General features: G+C 39.6%; 1 long non-coding RNA gene and 1 pseudogene across 1 annotated transcript; both read left to right on the forward strand.

Moving 5' to 3' along the window:
• Positions 1 to 6,845, forward strand: part of LOC107086254 — a 7,574-nt pseudogene extending 729 nt beyond the window's left edge.
• Positions 3,676 to 4,948, forward strand: LOC107086255. Its single transcript, XR_001481298.1, has 3 exons — positions 3,676 to 3,697; positions 3,777 to 3,894; positions 4,844 to 4,948. It is a non-coding gene; the product is annotated as an uncharacterized LOC107086255 (long non-coding RNA).
• Positions 6,846 to 19,147: the final 12,302 nt, after the last annotated feature.

The raw sequence follows: 19,147 nt of genomic DNA on the forward strand, positions 1-19,147 counted from the left end.
AATAGAATAGAATAGAATAAAATAGAACAAAATGGAATGGAATAGAATAGAATAGAATAGAATGGAATAGAATAGAATAGAATAGATTAGATTAGAATAGAATAGAATAGAATAGAATAGAATAGAATAGAATAGAATAGAAGTGATGCGTTTTTTTCATAATGCACATAAAAAACAATTACAGAGGTTCCTCAAATGCATCATAAAAATATAAAAAAATTCAATACAGAAACAAAAAACATGAGAAAATCAATAGATAAATATATCCTAAAATCTATTTTTACAGGTCTGTTGTTGCAAGTTTCTAAGACAAATATCATTGCTCTTACCTGTGGACATAAATAGTCTCCTCATCACTGCTCATCACAGCTTCTTGTGATTTTAAATACAAGTATTTGAAAAGCTTTTCAACTCAATATGACACAGAATCTAATTTGATGTGACCCATAGCCTGAGAAACACAGCTGATTTTTAGGATTGTAAGAATATTTGGATTTAAAATACTTTGGCTGTGGTATGGAGGTGTGTTCTGAATTCACAAATACACTTTACCACAGTCAGGACACAGCTGGCATCATTTAAGGTGCCTCATTAATGGTCAGATGATCTAGTGGACGCTGGTAGGTATCAGTTAGGAGAAGACTGCCAAAGAGTTTCCAAAGCATCTGGAAAACAAAGAAACTCTGATGATATACTGGAAATAATATGCAGCCGCAGCAATAGTACCATGAACTTGATGAAACAACGTGAAAGAACTGATCCAGTAGGCTGTTAGAGGGCCATTCAAGGAGCTGGTGGGCTCTTTAGATGGAACAAGTGACAACAATCTTCTGTGTTTCTGTTTGGGCTACATGCTCAGGTGATAAAAAAGGTTGGTGCTACCAGAAACATGTATACAAATGTATTGTGTTTTGAGGAGAGTTTTAAAGAGTAAACCAATACTCCACATCACAAGAAATGAAAGACAGGGAAGCATGGGAGTGGCAGCATCATGATATAGGGTTGATTTTAATTGTGACTGATTCCCACCGCTAGTTAGTGTCAGAAACTTCAGGCGTCAGATATGAAGCCAAAGATACGCTTTTTTCATGGCTTTAAATCCAATATAGCTGAAAAAATTGCTAATATATATTGACTATTTAAGACCTGTGGTGCTGGTGGACCCCTACCCAGAGAGAGTGGTTCAATACTTTTTACCTTCCAATAAATATTCCAGATGGTTTCCCAACAGGTTGAAGGTCAAATTATAGGTGAAGGCATATTTTAAAGGTTTTTTGTTTTAAATCACAGAGATTTGGTGAGAAATGCGAGAACTTTATTTATAAGGCTGCAATAGGCACCACAATCAATACTAACCTCCGATGTTAACATCATAGCTGCATTGAAATATGTTAAGTGGATTATAGTTTTAGATTCTGTCTGTTTTGAATGTGAAGCAGTGTGCATCATTCTAGAAAGAAAAAGAGAAGTGGTGTGACTGCATACTTCCAGTATGACCTCTGATCTCTGCCATGCAGGAATCTATGTGTGCTCCAAGTGTAACCATCCCCTGTTCTCCAGTCGGTCCAAGTTCCCTCACTCATCTCCATGGCCGGCATTCACCGACACCATCAGAGAAGACAGTGTCACTAAGATGATGGAGACCCTCACTGCCTACAAGGTCAGGGATCTGCCTTCTGATGTATTTTAGCCAGAACCGCTGCCATGAAGGTAATTGATCTAATGCTGCATGTTTCCAGGTTCTGTGCGGAAAGTGTGGCAACGGACTAGGCCACGAGTTTGTAAACGATGGTCCAGAAGAGGGAAGGTCCCGTTTTTGAATCTTCAGCCACTCGCTGAAGTTTGTCCCAAGGAGAGGTACTAAAGACACTCTTGGTTTCATTCTGAGGTCTTTTCTTTTTTTTTTCTCTGTGTCCTGTCTGGCAATGTGGCAATAAGAATAACTGTATTGATGCCAAAAAGAGCCCAACAGATTTTACTTTCACAAGTAGAGCAGTACAGCTTTTGCCATGGTTTTCCGCTTGATTTATGCATATAAATACCTTTAATATAATTCATGCAAGGAGTATTACAGATTATGTGGACACTTCAATGGGAATGTAGAAGACGAAAGGAAAAAAAAGATGAAAAAGAGGAGATAAAAGGGAGAAAATGATAAAACCCTGATTCTGGGGTCTTCTTTAGGTACTGTCACACCGAACACAAATTTTGTTGCTTGTTCCCATGTTACCTCTATGTAGAGGGGGGATCTTGAGTGAAGCAAAGCTGAGAGCGGTGACAGTATCAAAGTTGCCAACATTTGATCACCATCTCGCCTGCAAATGAAATTGAAAAATCTGAACTTTTGTTTAGAATTTGCGTTGGAAAAACAAGTTGCGGACTTAATGCAGCCTATATACAGTTACAGTTATAGTTTTTTTTTTTTATTTAAAATGGAAGTTGAGAAAATAATGTTGACAAAGGAGGAAGTAGGAACGCTCTTAAGAGGATTTAAGGTGGCTTTTAAAAAGCCGTTTTAATTTAGCCCTAGATCAGGGGTAACCAATTAAAAAACAGCGGGTCCAAATAAAGAAAATCATCAACCACTGTACAGTAGGTAAGGAGACATTTTTAATTATAAAAGACTGAAATAAAAAGCAGGTTTTTATGAATCCATGTTATACATTGAATTTTTAAATAAAAAAATAATAAAAATAATTTTTTTAAAGTAGAGAACAACAGTAGTCGAGTTTGGTATATAGACAATTTCCTGAGTCACAGACTTTACAAAACACCTGAACTGAAATTGTTATTTTTCTTTTTTATAGCTTAATGAAAGCAGTGGGCGTTACGCTGCCCTGCAAGGGTTNAGGCTGTTAGAGGGCCATTCAAGGAGCTGGTGGGCTCTTTAGATGGAACAAGTGACAACAATCTTCTGTGTTTCTGTCTGGGCTACATGCTCAGGTGATAAAAAAGGTTGGTGCTACCAGAAACATGTATACAAATGTATTGTGTTTTGAGGAGAGTTTTAAAGAGTAAACCAATACTCCACATCACAAATAAAAGAAAGACATTTCTACAGGGAAGCATGGGAGTGGCAGCATCATGATTTAGGGTTGATTTTTTTTGTAACTGATTCCCATTCCCATGGCTTTAAATCCAATATAGCTGAAAAAATTGCTGGATATATTGACTATTTAAGACCTGTGGTGCTGGTGGACCCCTACCCAGAGAGAGTGGTTCAATACTTTTTACCTTCCAATAAATATTCCAGATGGTTTCCCAACAGGTTGAAGGTCAAATTATAGGTGAAGGCATATTTTAAAGGTTTTTTGTTTTAAATCACAGAGATTTGGTGAGAAATGCGAGAACTTTATTTATAAGGCTGCAATAGGCACCACAATCAATACTAACCTCCGATGTTAACATCATAGCTGCATTGAAATATGTTAAGTGGATTATAGTTTTAGATTCTGTCTGTTTTGAATGTGAAGCAGTGTGCATCATTCTAGAAAGAAAAAGAGAAGTGGTGTGACTGCATACTTCCAGTATGACCTCTGATCTCTGCCATGCAGGAATCTATGTGTGCTCCAAGTGTAACCATCCCCTGTTCTCCAGTCGGTCCAAGTTCCCTCACTCATCTCCATGGCCGGCATTCACCGACACCATCAGAGAAGACAGTGTCACTAAGATGATGGAGACCCTCACTGCCTACAAGGTCAGGGATCTGCCTTCTGATGTATTTTAGCCAGAACCGCTGCCATGAAGGTAATTGATCTAATGCTGCATGTTTCCAGGTTCTGTGCGGAAAGTGTGGCAACGGACTAGGCCACGAGTTTGTAAACGATGGTCCAGAAGAGGGAAGGTCCCGTTTTTGAATCTTCAGCCACTCGCTGAAGTTTGTCCCAAGGAGAGGTACTAAAGACACTCTTGGTTTCATTCTGAGGTCTTTTTTTTTTTTTACTCTGTGTCCTGTCTGGCAATGTGGCAATAAGAATAACTGTATTGATGCCAAAAAGAGCCCAACAGATTTTACTTTCACAAGTAGAGCAGTACAGCTTTTGCCATGGTTTTCCGCTTGATTTATGCATATAAATACCTTTAATATAATTCATGCAAGGAGTATTACAGATTATGTGGACACTTCAATGGGAATGTAGAAGACGAAAGGAAAAAAAAGATGAAAAAGAGGAGATAAAAGGGAGAAAATGATAAAACCCTGATTCTGGGGTCTTCTTTAGGTACTGTCACACCGAACACAAATTTTGTTGCTTGTTCCCATGTTACCTCTATGTAGAGGGGGGATCTTGAGTGAAGCAAAGCTGAGAGCGGTGACAGTATCAAAGTTGCCAACATTTGATCACCATCTCGCCTGCAAATGAAATTGAAAAATCTGAACTTTTGTTTAGAATTTGCGTTGGAAAAACAAGTTGCGGACTTAATGCAGCCTATATACAGTTACAGTTATAGTTTTTTTTTTTTATTTAAAATGGAAGTTGAGAAAATAATGTTGACAAAGGAGGAAGTAGGAACGCTCTTAAGAGGATTTAAGGTGGCTTTTAAAAAGCCGTTTTAATTTAGCCCTAGATCAGGGGTAACCAATTAAAAAACAGCGGGTCCAAATAAAGAAAATCATCAACCACTGTACAGTAGGTAAGGAGACATTTTTAATTATAAAAGACTGAAATAAAAAGCCGGTTTTTATGAATCCATGTTATACATTGAATTTTTAAATAAAAAAATAATAAAAATAATTTTTTTAAAGTAGAGAACAACAGTAGTCGAGTTTGGTATATAGACAATTTCCTGAGTCACAGACTTTACAAAACACCTGAACTGAAATTGTTATTTTTCTTTTTTATAGCTTAATGAAAGCAGTGGGCGTTACGCTGCCCTGCAAGGGTTGAAACCTGGGTTTGAATGGAGACAAAGCCATTCTAAAGCACATATCAAGGTGCTCATTCATGAGTCTGGATTGATATTATTTTTTATTCTTTATTTATTATGTTCATGATGGAGAATCCTGCTTCACAGCAGCAGGTTGAGTCAAACAAACTCAAAATGTGCAGGGTCATCTTTGAGCACACCATTTAACTTTTCTGTCATCAGTTCACCACAGTTCTTCCAGCAGTCCACACTTTCTCTGCTTTCTTTTTCTCATCGTCTTCACCTTCTTTCCCATCGCCCAGCTTGCCACAGCTTTGATTGCTGTGTCTTAAAGTAGGTTTCACGTTCAGTGTGAACGCATCTTTATTGTTCTGTCAGAAATGCAACACATTAACAGCTCATGTTCAAGACTCTGCTTGGATCTCCTGTTTTTTAACGGACTGACCGAGTCTGCTGGTAGGACAGACCTTTGTTTTTATAGATCATCTTAGATTATGAACATCAAGTTGAGGCCTTTTTTCAGCTTAGTGGAAGTTTAGGAGCCATTCTTCTTCAGCTCAGATTTTTGGGTCATTATGTCGTTTGAAATCCAATAGAATTTTGTGATTAAATGTTTGCAAAAGTTTCATGACCTGTTTTTGTTTCAGCAAAGCAAAACCAGAGCATGAAGGTGCCACCACCCTGCTTTAAAGCAAGCATTCCTCCTATCAGTCAGTGCTATATACACTCTGATTGGACTCTTGTGTTTGAGTCCAGCTGCTCCTACCATAGAAAGTGTTTAAAATGACAGAGCTAAGCTTTATTATACAGTAAATGTTTATTGGACACCCAAACCGAGAAAACATGACTGCAATCTAGAGTTAAGCTTTTAATGCCCCCGATAAATGACAATCTTGTATGATAACCCTGCTACATGGCTTTTATGTTACAGATAAGGACAAGCAGTAAGGAGCGAGAATAAGCAGCTATCTCTGTGTTGGTCCAGTTAAAAGGTCTGGTCAGAGTGTGACGTGGACAGGGGAAAGGCCTGGAAGGACTCCCTGCCTGCTGAAGGATCATTGATCGACCTGGAGGGCACATCTACAAAGATTCTTGTCAAAAATACAATCTCAGCAGACATTTCAGATGTTTGGTAACCATAGAAAAACAGAGCAGAAAGCAGCAACCTTTGAATTCTGCCTGTTGAAGGTAAAAATATGATCTATGCACTGAAATCAACATTACTATGTGATCATCTGTGTTTCCCTCAAGCTGGTATGTAACTTACTGATGGCACATGATGCTTCCTTCTGTTTAACAGTAAATAAGATGAATTAAAGAACAAGGTTTTTAGTTGTCTGTCATAATTTGAATGTTTGGTAAACTCTGACTTTTAGGTTTTTAGTTGAGTATGTGCCGTTTTGATATGTTTAATGACCACACTTCAGTATGTCAAATATTGTTCTGTGAATGCACGCCTAACTGGTTGTTTGATAGAACAATAAATGAAAGTGTGAATCAAGCTCAAATAATAGTCGAAGAGATAACTCTGCACCAGTGGCGGCTGCTGCCCTCCGAAACAGGAGAGGCTCAGTGGTGTTAATTAAATCCAAGCGTCACGTATGGCATTAGCAAATTTCGAAACACATGAAACACATCACAATGGGTGAAAATAGTGAAGCAATCTGAAATAATAAACCTCAGAAACAATGGTAAGAGTTCATCCCAAGATAACTGTTCTGACTGAGTGATCTCTTTTGTCTCTCGACTCATGGGGAAAACCTCCTCACTGTCTGCACACTGTCAGTCAAAAATCCTTAAGTTTGTTTGCCAATCAGCATCAGCAGCCAGCTTCACGACCCGCCCCTGCTGCCTAGACCCCCCGACAGGCTGAGCCTCACTGGAAGTGATGTATTTTGGTGTCTTATCCAATCAGGGCTCCACTTACCTCAATAGACCGAGGCTCAAACCTCAACAGGGACTTCTCATAGAGATGGACAGGCAGCAGAACAGAGGGGAGATCGCGTCCAGAGCAGAATAAACTGCTGATTAAAATCAGCCGCATTTTAGTTCTTATTTAATGCAATTTAATGGCTACATTTATGAAGTTCAAAAATGCATATTTTACCAATAGTTTTACAGAATTTACAGGGGAGGTTTAGCCTCCCTAGTATTCAAGGAGAAAACGCCACTGCTCTGCAAATGTAGGGAATAACTCACCACAACTCCATTTCAAAATAATAAATAGCTGATTTGGCCCACATGGTGCAAAATGCTGGTGGAGATTTCAGTCATCCAGCTCATTATAAAAAAGTAAAAAAAAAAAAAAACACTGGACTTTGTTTACCAAGTTGAAGATGTTTCACTTTCCATCCAGGAAGCTTTTTTAATTGTCCATAGTCCAGAGGCATGGGCCAGTATCGGGTATTGCAGGCCAAAAACAACCTCAACAACTCCCTTTTACTAAGGAGTGAAGCTGTTCTTTCGGTTCAATTTGCATGTTTTCTAAGCCATAACAACGCTTTTGTTTGGGCGAATATATAAAGCCTGGAATTCAACGCGAATCCAGACATTTTGAATTGAAAAAGCTTCCTGGATGCAAAGCGAAACATCATCAACTTGGAAAACAAAGTCCAGCGTATTGTTTTTTTAACTTTTTTTTTTGGAATCACATAATGCAAAGTTTTGACAGAACATCTCTAGATCAACCCCAGCCCTGGGTTCTTCAGCTCCGCCATGACAGTTTCAGCAGGATGTGGCACTGAGGTCGATGATGAAGCAAGATTGATCTTTATCTGCTGAACAACTTCCCCTCAGCAGTATGTTTTGGATCAATTCAATCTTTGCAAAACTAAATTGGTTTAAATCTTCAAGTATACTGTTTTAAATACATATTTAGTTACAGGTTTGCTGATATCAAAAGAGTCCTTAATGTTATGTACTTTAGCAAGGTTGCTTCACAGTACCTTTCATTGGGTGTACTCATCATATGTGTCAAGCTCAATTTTTGTCTCATCTGACTTAAGCACACAGTTCATGCCAAGGTCCAGGTGATGTTTTTACAGATAAGAGACCTTCTCCTTTCCCACCTTCTTATCAACTCTCAAGAAAAAACGTCACATTTGGTGAAACTTTAATTATATAACACTTTCTCAAATTGAATCATTGGAATCCCATTTCTAGAGGTTAATCAGAATGCCTTGAAGGGTCGAAATTATAGTATGTCTCAAATTGACCTTCAGATGGCGCCATCTCCCTGGAAAAGACATGTTCCTCCTTCTGTACGTCTGCTTAAACCAGGGGGAGGAACTATGTATTTGACATGAAAGTGTCACCAACAATAATTACAGATGTTGGTTTCTTCTGCAGCATGCAGGACATATTCTGTAGGTTCTGAGGCCCCTTGTGCTCTAGGAACCCATTGACTGGAATGTTAATATGCAGAAAGGCGGTATGTTCAGAGGTAAACTTCAAACAAACATCTGCATGCATGAAGACACCAAAATCAAAGCTATTGCAAGTTGTACCCCATTTTCCTCTATTAATATAGCCTGTATTCCATTTAGCAGCGTTGCCATTTGTTGCTGACTTTCAGTGCCAGGCTACTGTTATTTACAGTTTTCTGTTTATAAACGTTTAGGCATCACTTTCTGCCATGCAAGCTACCGGACGTTTGCAAACGAATGTCTGCTGTCAGAGCTGCTAAGAGGCCCAACCTGGCTTTGTGGTTCTTAAGGTCGGGTAGACTTTCTTTTGGTCTTGTCTCTGCAGCTCAAACACTTGGTTCAGGTTTCAGCCTCACTGTACAGCATTTACTTTAGTGGAAACTCACACCAGAACCTTGGCTGAGGCAATTTTGCAAAGAGTTACTGTGGAAGATTAGCACAAAATAAAAGCATCAGATACCAGAGATGAGGTTACAGACCCAAATAATGTCTGCCAAACAAGAGCATTCCTCTTGACTGGATCTGATCTTAGTCGTAAAACAGATTTTATGTAGCTGCTTATGATAAACATCTAAAACACAGGTGACAAACTTAAGCCCTTATGCTTTCAAATGTGTCCCTGCATTGCTAACAGTTATGGATTATTATATCACAAGCTATGAACGTTATGCCAGGACTTTATGGTAAACAAACTATAACTACAGCTCCAGGCTTGCATTGCAGCCATGAGTCACTAGAGGTGATAGAACCAGCAGCAAGCCACCATCTGGTCTCTTTCCCCCGTAAGTGTTGCTTTCAGATCCAAGTGTAAACAGATGGCTGATGCTGGTCAAAGCTCCTCTAGACTCCCCCTTTCATACCTTTCAAAAAGAGGCTTGATTAAACTCAGAGCCTGCAAGAACAGGTCATCTGCAGAGGTTCCTGATTTGTCTTCTGGTCAAAACCATTCCAGCAAGACCAAACCACCTCTGTTCTTGGTTTAAGAGGGAATTCTCGGGATAGCCGGAGACTATTCCTCCATTCCGTTCTGAAAGCCCACTTAAGTTGTGGTTTAACTAAATACTTTGGCCAAGTGACCAAACATAACCACCTGTTTGCATCACCATAGCTTTAACTGTAGCCATACATATATACTTGCCTTCTTTTCTTTACCCCACTTCCTAAGTGCTTTCCAGAAAGAAGCAGTGGAACAGTAAACCCTTTGTATTGTGTTTTTTTTTATTTTTATCAATTGTTAGTTTATTAGTACCTGGGCAGGGGCTTAATAACATATAGGCTTTAATTCTCTTATTTGCTTCAGAAGACGTTCTCTTGACCTTTCTGCTGGGTGTTGTATTTTGTGATTTGATAACAATGATACTGTTGGATTTCTGTAAAGGACAGGCTGCCAGTTGGTTATAGATCATGCAAACTGCTCTCTCTCCTTTTCACTTTCTCATTTTTCGGTGTTCCTGTTGGCTGTTAAAGCTAGCTACTGTTATGTTTATTATCAAATTGTCTGAGTGGGGAGCCCCTCCTCTCCTTCTGTTGCTACAAGTGGGTGCCATTGTACAGAGCTCCATTAATGCCATATTCCAAATTCTCTTTAAAGCTGTTCCTTTTATATTTTCAAATAGTTTATTGACTTATTATTTAGCATTTAATTAAAGGTATAGTGGAGGATTTTTGCAATTTTTTTTAAATACCCGCCCTCCCCACCTTCCTGTCCACCTTGAAAAAAAAAGTGCACATGCACAACCCTGTACCAACTCCAGAGAGGGAATGCATAACACACGTGTAAGAGCATGCACAAACCCATTTCTCCTTTTATATGTGTATATATATATATATATATATATATTGTTTCTAGGGCTGTCAAAATTAACCCATTAACGTGAGATGATTAATTTCTGGAATTAACATGATTTTTTTTTTTTAAGTTTTCCCAACCTGTTTTACCCACAATTCACTTGTTTGACATGAGCGAGATGTAGGAGTCAGAAGAACCCATTGGCCTGCTGGATGGACAGTTCAAGTATAAAAAAACAAAGATGGAACAGTAAACAAACCTGTTGCGGTTTGCTCACATTGCAAGAAGGACTCTTCATTTCACTAAAGGACCTTAAATATCATCTTAAAGCCAAGCATTCATTTGTTGGGGTGTTCAGGTGTTACGCCTGGTATGCTTCAGACCACCGTCACCGAGCGCAGGGCATTAAGTAAGTTTACTTTCAGTTCACTTATCCTATATTTGCTAAAAACAAAAACAAAAAAAACAAAAAAAAAGAGCAATGGCTTAGTTGCCAAAATTGTTGAAAATTAAATTCTGTTTTTTGGATTTGGATTTGTCATTAATAAAAAACTAAATGTAATATGCATCTGGTTCAGGCCTATGATTAGCTCTGACCTCTGATTGTAGTAGAGAAGAAATATTGCTGGAGAAAAACACAACCTGACGCTTCCCGTCAATGCTTTCTAAAGCGACTTCCTAGAAAACACAAAACAGCATCAGCTGGAACCACAAACAGGTTTAGCGACTGCTCTGAACATGGTTTGTGGTTTTTTAAAAGCTCTTGGCAGTTTATGCTCAATTATCAGAGAACCGTCTGAAATGCTTCTCCTGGTCACCGTTATTATGCTTGATGTGACTCATATCCGTTTGGTCACATTTCTGTTTTCACATTGGTGCTTTTGGCTCAGAAAATGAAAGAGGGAACTGAAAAGAAGTGTTCTGTAAAGAAACGGCGCCATCAGGGGACATCTTTTCTCCTCATTGAATCCAAGGTCAAAGGTCAATCTCCTGGTACGCTGCAGACGGAACATCCCAGGCTTTTGAAAACACTCCATTAACCCAACTGCCCTGAGACATTTTAGGGACCGATTCAATGCCAGTAAAATGCGAGCATGGTTACCAGCGGGCTCTATTATACAGTTAAATGACCTGCAAACATTGTTCTGAAGGAAAGGTATTTAGAGGGCAGCCACATCATTACGCAGTGTTCCATTTCCTCCTCGGGTTTTACAGGTGAATCTTACATTCAGTCCAAACCACAGGAAGACTATATTAAACCCTACCAGCAAATTTCCTGCTCGCTTGTTTAAGCCTGCAACCAACATCCTGATGGATGGATATTTCAGAAAAAAAAAAGAAAAATACAACCTGTTGGAAAACCTTTGTTCCCCTTTTTTTCCAATGCAAACTAGAATTTGCCAGAATATTTTGGAAAAGAAAACTCCTCATTTAATCGTTTGTACTTTCCGTAGATTTTAGCTCCTGAGCTCCAGATCAGATTAAACATGATTATTTAAAACTTTTCCATCTTTCTTCGAGTTTCCGAGCCAAAACACAGGTGGGTGACATACAGCTATTAGAGCATATTACAGAAGATTTCTGGGCCAAAACAAGCACAGAGACATGCTTGAAATAGCACAGTGGAACTGGGAAGTTAGGTTTTTAGCCATCTGCTAATGAGAGAAACTTCTATCGTCTAGGAAGTCAAACAGAGCTTGTTCCTACAAGGACAGCGTCCAGCATTTGACTTAAGAGTCTCACCTGGTTGAACCTCATCTGGCTTTAAATGACAACTGATAAATGAAAGCCTTGGTTAATCTGGGACCTGGCTCAGAACTAGCCTGCCTGGTTGTGTGTTTCCTGGACGGGGCCACCTGTAGAGTTGGTTTACAGTTGCCTTTTGTATCTCTGTCTCTTTCTGTATGTCTGCTTCTGTCTCCTTGAACCCCAGTCGGCCTCGGCAGATGGCCGCTCACACTGAGCCTGGTTCTGCTGGAGGTTTCTTCCTATTCAAAGGGAGTTTTTCCTCTCCACTGTCGCTACAAGCATGCTTGGTGTGAGGGATTGCCTCGGAGTCAGTGAGTTGATAGATTCAAATTTTTTTCCTTAGATAGAAAACTTTAAACCAATCTTACTGCATGATCTGGCTGAACTGTAAAGTGCCTTGAGATGACATGTGTTGTGAATTGGCGCTATAGAAATAAATTGAATTTAACTGACTCTGAGTGAACTCTTTGCCTCTTCAGTTGCATCTAAATAGAAGAAGTAGAGGTGCTAATGAAGCCCTGTTCTACTGCAGCTGGACCTCAGTCATACAAACTACTGAGCAATCCCCTTACTGGACCAATGAGAGGTGCAATTGATCCAGAACTGAATTCAATAATTGTGTCTGTGCCCCTTTTGTCATGAATATTAGTGCCACTGTGCTTAGTCACCCTGTGTGTTATAGTGACAGATGTCAAGATTTATAAAGATCTCATTTCAGAGCAGACATCATGAGATATAATCCCATAAACACAAACTTTACGGAGATATCTACTAATCCACATATTTTTGGCATTAGCACATTTCATTTATCATGCAGTTCTGGCATCAGATATTTAGTATATGAGACTCCTGGTATTCTATCTTTATGTTTTGATTATTTTTCCATGCCAACTCTTTTATTAGCCCATTTACACCAGATATAAAGAAAATGTAATTTAAGGCAATGCAAGGTTGGACAGTCTTTATTTGGACCTGCAGCACATGTCGTAGCTCAAATGTCCCGAATAGATTTAGCCAAAACAAGAACCGATTATTAAGGATTTGCCCATTGGATCAACATCAAACACCTCTAAAGCAACTTTAAAACTTCAATAAATGTCTTTAGCAGACATCTTTTCACTTCCTGCCTCTCAATCAGTTTCACATTGACCAGATGGAAGAAAATATAATTTTTTTTCTAAGTCTGTCAAATGGGATGACAGTGTTCCAGTTCGAAGGCTGAGAGTAACAGAACCTGGAACACCAGATTTTTCTATCTAAAAACTTGGAGTGTTTCACTGCCTTCTCCTGCAGGGTCAATACAATGCAGAGAGAAATGAAATCAGACAGGGGCGGCAAAACCATCAAGGAACCAGAATCACCCAGCATCTGGACTGAATTAGGACCCATCACGTGGACACAAAGTAGATCTGCATCTTGATGCCCTGACACGCACCGTAGCGCTTGACGATCTAAGTGCCCAACCTACCAGGTCTGTTCTGGTCTCAGCTGCATAGATCTTTACAGAAAACACATCTGGTTCCCATACATCGTATCAAGAGAACATAGATATTTAAGCGCTGTTGAGTGAGTGAGCAGATCGGCGGCAATAGACTGACATTTGCTGCTGTCAGCTTTAGGTAGTTCGGTTTGGAACAATGAGCTCCACCAACTCATTACTTTTATCACCAGAGACCCAGAATGATTGTGATAGTTCAGGCCCTGAACTAATTAATGCTGAGATGGGAACTGGCGCCTGTTGTCTCCAATCAAAAATAAAACTGAGTCTAGAAAACGACAGCTGGGGGTGGGTTGTTGGTTGTGCTTTAATATAATATTAAAAGAATAAAAAGGTCTGTATGTAAAGCTCAGACAAGATGGTGGCACAGGGCGGATTTTAAGAGAAACTTTAAACAACTGAATTCTTATTCACTAGAAATTAGGGGTTATGATGAAAACAGATACAGCATGACAAATAAAAATTTGAACTATTTATTTTGTTGCTTCTCCATCTAGGCTGAGAATGCCAGGGTGTGGTCGATGAGAGAAAGAAAAAAAAGGTCCATCCTGGATGATTTGATGGACTGTTTTGATTTTGATCAATTTAAGAAAAGCAACATAAACAAATATTTATAAATTCATAAATGAATCTATTACCTTCTAACATTGCTGAGCCTCTACAGGTTACTCAGTGTGTTATCTGCAGCTTTCAGGCTCCATCTGCCAAACAATCTTCACAGCAACCCTTCTCCTTATAAAGTCTCTCTGGCTGTAAACATGGATTCTGAGTGTGCTGACAGTTTATCTTTGGTCCGACTGCAGATAAGAGAGAAGCAGACAAATTCACTGACTTCAAAGCAGTGGATCTCTGTGAACCGCAGAGGCTGGTGCCCCAAGCTGTTTAATCCAGTGATTTCTCCCTGCATCAGATGCAGACCTGTGATGTATTTTGTGTCTGCGTGGTGGTTTGAGCTTTAGAGGTGCTGTTTGAGTGAAGCCCAACCTTAAGAGGCCTCAATCCTTTTTAACTCCACAGATATGTGCAGCTGTAGTGCACAAGTATTCATACCCCTGAACTTTTTAACAGCAAATATGTTTCAACCACAAACCTCTGGGTGAATTATCAGGAATTTTATGGGCCATCCATACACAGAGAGGGTCATAACTGAAGTTACAGATTTTTTTCTAAACAGAAACATCTTAAAAGTGTGTGTTGGGCATTTATCTAGCCTCATTAACTCTAAGAGCTCTAAATAAAATCCAGTGAGGACAACTTTCTAAACAAGAAAACTAATAACTAGAAAAGTTCAGCCGTTCTGGTTTTATTCTCAGAAGTTCTTTGGATAAAATCAGAGAAGATCCTGTATCATGACGACCAGGGAGCCCGGCAGACTGGTTAGGGAGGACGTTCTGGTTTGGTTTAAAGCAGGGTTAGATTCTAGACAAACATCCATCCATTTTCCATCACGCTTATCCCTGGTGGGGTCGAGAGAAGTGCTGGTACCTATCTCCAGCTATCAATGGGTAAGAGGCAGGGTACACCCTGGACAGGTCGCCATATCACAGGGCAACGCAGAGACAAACAGGAAAAACAACCATTTATACACACACTCACAACTAAGGAGAATTTAGAGAGGCCAATTAGCTTAACAGTCATGTTTTTGGACTGTGGGAGGAAGCCGGAGTACCCGGAGAGAACCAATGAATGCACAGGGAGAACATGCAAACTCAATGCAGAAAGACGAGGATCAAACCCAGAATTTTCAGCAGTGCAGCAGTGCTCCCCACTGCTACACTGTGCAGCCCGACCAACATCCAAAGCTTTGAAAAAATCTCACATAGATCTGTGAAACCCATCATCTGAACACATCCAAAGAGACTAACAGGCTGGACAAGGAGAACCTTAATCATGAGTTAGAATGCTCTAGTTAAAGGCCTAAGTCTAATCTGGAATCTAATCTGTGGTAATACTTGAAAACTGATGTTCTTAGATGTTCTCCATCCAATCTGAAGCTGATTTGAAATAAACATGCCCAAAATTGATATTCACTGCTGACGGAGATGAACCACAAATACCAGCTTCAGCCCCATGTGGTTCTAAAGAGTTGTGAAATATAGATGCATGCTGGAGTTTAAGGTTTTTATTTATATAAAAAAAAAACATAAAAAATGTATCTTTTGCTAAGAATCCCTCAAATCCCAGTGCAGTCTGTGGCTGGAGTTAAAATGCCAATAAAGTTAAACTGGTTGTGAATAATTTTTTTTGGCTCTGTAAAAACATATTAGACAATAAACATTCAGTAGTTCCAGCTCTGGACACCACCATAGTATTTCTGTTAATTTATCATCATGCCAGGCATCAAACATCCCATTGTCTCAGGGAACTTCACAGCGAGGTGGAAAAGTGATCAAAATATTCATAGACCAGCTTCTATCACTGCTGTGAGATCCAATGCTTTTAGAAATCTTCTCCACACCATGCAGTAAATTGCTCTCCAAGCATCCAAGATCTCAAGCTAAACGTCTGGGAGTAATTTTAAGCAAATGTGAAGGACTCAAATGACCCATGTCAAAGTTTGGTGGAGGTTGGGTGAGGACCCAAATCAAGAAATACAAAATAAAAAATACTGACAACAAAAACAAGAAGGTGCCAGGGAGAAACACACATAGGGAGCCACATAACAACAAAACAACAAGAAACAAGCATTGAGGAACTGCAGATGTGGTGTATATATGGTGAACAGAACATAGGATGGGCTAATGAGCCGATATGGAACAAAACACTGAATAGCATAAATTCAAGTGGAAGTGAAAACTTAAAAAAAAAAAAAACTAAAACAGAAGTCAATAAGCAAAGAATCATAACAACACAGGGATGGGGCAGAGCTGCTAGCCTCTGGTTGTCAGCACATCCTGCTGGTAGGTCTTAGTATTTAGGGGAGAAGCATCAGATAAGCTATCTGGGATGCTAAACCCTTGGTTTTGTTCAAAGATCTCCTTTCCTGTGATTTAGAAAGCAGTGGTTGATTATTTTATAGACATCTCCATAAGAATGTCTTCATTGTTTGCATTTTTCAGGACAACATGATGTCCTTCGGTCTCCCTTGGGTCACAAAGCAACGGTGTCAGATGTCACAGGAAGGATATCATCTCTGCTGTTTGTTCTTAATCTCTATTATGCACCTGCCGGATTACGTCAGCCTGTTTTGATACTCAACATCTTTCTTTACTCATCAACATAGTGTCAGCAAATCTCAGCAGAACATTATGACCTGCAACCTTGGCTGAAGTTAATTTGTTGATCTGTTTTTCACCTCCCATTTTTTACTGCCTATTGCAACTACTTTAAGAAACAGGAATATATTGTTTTAAACTGTAGGAGATGGTTACTGCTCAGTTTTTGGAGTGAAATTATGAATGTGAGATGGGCTCTATTCCATCTGTAAAAGACCTTAGATGTCCCCGTGTCGCACAGGAAGGCTGCAGTCGTGTGTAGGCATGCCTGCCACTTAACGTGCCTTCCCCTGAAAACATTGTGTGAGTAGGAGCTCAAAGCCACACCCATGTGATAATGTACATTGCACTGTGGCCTATACTTACCCAGCTCACCGCAGAACTCTGCCCTGCAGTTAGGCTGAGAATGTGGCTCTGTGCCTGGCTTTCTCACAACAACCCGTCATGCATGGACGTGGAGACTCCACAGAAGGATGGAATATTCTGGTGTGAAGGGCTTTCCTGCTGACATCTTCCGTGAATTGGACAAATTCCTTCAGTGTTTTCTGAGGTGGATGAAAGTGGCTGAAACTGAAGGAGTTTGGCTCATTTCAGGATTATTTTTTAACATAAAGCAGGTTTTTTTTGCTGCCCGGAAAGGCTGGGATGGTCCAATACAAGCTGTATATTGTACCCAAAAATACCTTTTAGCCATTTTACAGATTACCATCTACAAAGGAAAACCTGAAAATATATGGACAGTAGACCCCATAAAAAATAAATCTAAACCAACCTAGTTATTAAAAGTAAGCATTCTAATTATTTATATACACATATTACAGATCAGGGATCACCAACATGGTGCCTGTTCTGAAATTAGCCCAACCCACTAATAAACTACTAGGTTTATTTCATTTTTCATCACTTTTATTTATATAGAATGTAAAAACAGGAATACATTATTTAAAAAGCATCAAAAATATGCTTATTAGAGCAACACTAATGTTTTCTTTGACCCACCTTGCTTTGAGATGTCTTGAATTATTTATCATATCAATATACATCAATAGGTACATATAGATCTTCAGTGTCGGCTGCACTTCTCAAAAACTCGCTTCATGGCCTTGAGAGGGTTGTATCTGTCACTGAGTGAGTCATGTGACCCAAAGCTTTAAGGCAGTCTGAGCTACTCTTAAATAAGAGAGCTAGATAAGCTGAAAGCTGTTGTTAGGCAGCAAAACAGATGTAAAACCTGATCAGACACATGTTCGGTTCTCTGATGTAGGATTTAATCAAAAGGGGGAAATGTTTCCTTGTCTTTACAGGTAACTCAGTCTGTTGGTCCAAAGTGGTCTGCTATCAGATTCCCAAAGTGAGAGGGAGACCGTTTAATTTTATGAAGTGTGGTGTTGCCAGTGGCTTTTAGGGGTACTAAACCTGGAAGCTTCAGGTCAAGTTTGCGGTTGTTCTTCCCGGTAAGTTCTTCCTTAGTATTACCAGTCCAAAGCAGATAAAAGCCCAATTTAAACTACCCTTTTGAAACCATGCCTAGATTAGTCCGAGGCGGTAACCGAGATAAATGTTGAGTGTAAATGGCAGGCACAACTAAACCGGACCGCGCCAGACACAACCGAACCGCGCTAACATGGTACTAGTTCATCAGTAGGGCTCGGCACGGTTTAGTTCTGGGTCAGTACTCAGATAACAAAGAGCGCATGAGCAGTTTGCGTCTGTAATCATGAAACTTCAGAGATTCCTGAAAATACAAGCTTCTTTACGTGACACAAAATTTTCAGTGATGAATTTTGCTTAGCGGTGTGATGAACCTCAATATCTGTCGTTCTTTCCTGCGTCTGTAAGCCTTGATTAGACAATCGTTTGTCGTATCCACTTCCCAAAAGCCGACTCTGTCAAGTAAATTCACCAAAGGCCGCCTTCTTCACCTGGCTCTCCACAGTCAATGAAATATCACAATGATAACAAAACATAATTTCTTGAATGTTATTACGGTCGTAAGGAACCGAGCTTGGCATGGCTAACTGATCCAAGTTCGGTCCGAACTCGGTATGGATTGGTTTTCAGAGGGTAGTGTAAATGGGCTATAAAGAAGGTGATTATAAAGACTTGGTAACCCAGACGCAGCGTCTTCCTGCACGTCTCTAAATGTGACAGGTGTGTATATTTAAGAGTTTTTCTTTATCTAATTACCATATGGTCAGACTCTGCAAATAAGTTAAGAAGCATGACAGAAACCAGAAATCCCCTGTTAGAACATGTAATTTAAAGCGGAAAGACCTTAGACTAGGCCCCAAGCATTAAACCCATCTGCCACAAACCTACAATACAAACCAGTGTCCCACTATGCAGCTCCTAGGTTTTACAATTTGGTCTGCATTTTTATCCTAGGCACCATAGAGGACACATTTCATCAGGTAATTCAAAATGCTTCTTGAGGAAGAGCTTTTCACCAGTTTCTCATATGTATTATACTCTCGTTAAGCTGTTGCAACACCAGTATTATGCTGTATTATCTAAAGGGACAACAGGGACAACGCCCTTCTACACAGGTCTAGAAGTCTGAAGCATTAAAGGTATTAACTTTGCTGAAAGAGACAAATACAGCAAT

This window comes from Cyprinodon variegatus, unplaced genomic scaffold (assembly GCF_000732505.1).
Source record: "Cyprinodon variegatus isolate N-32 unplaced genomic scaffold, C_variegatus-1.0 Scaffold146, whole genome shotgun sequence".
Taxonomy (NCBI): Eukaryota; Metazoa; Chordata; class Actinopteri; order Cyprinodontiformes; family Cyprinodontidae; genus Cyprinodon; species Cyprinodon variegatus.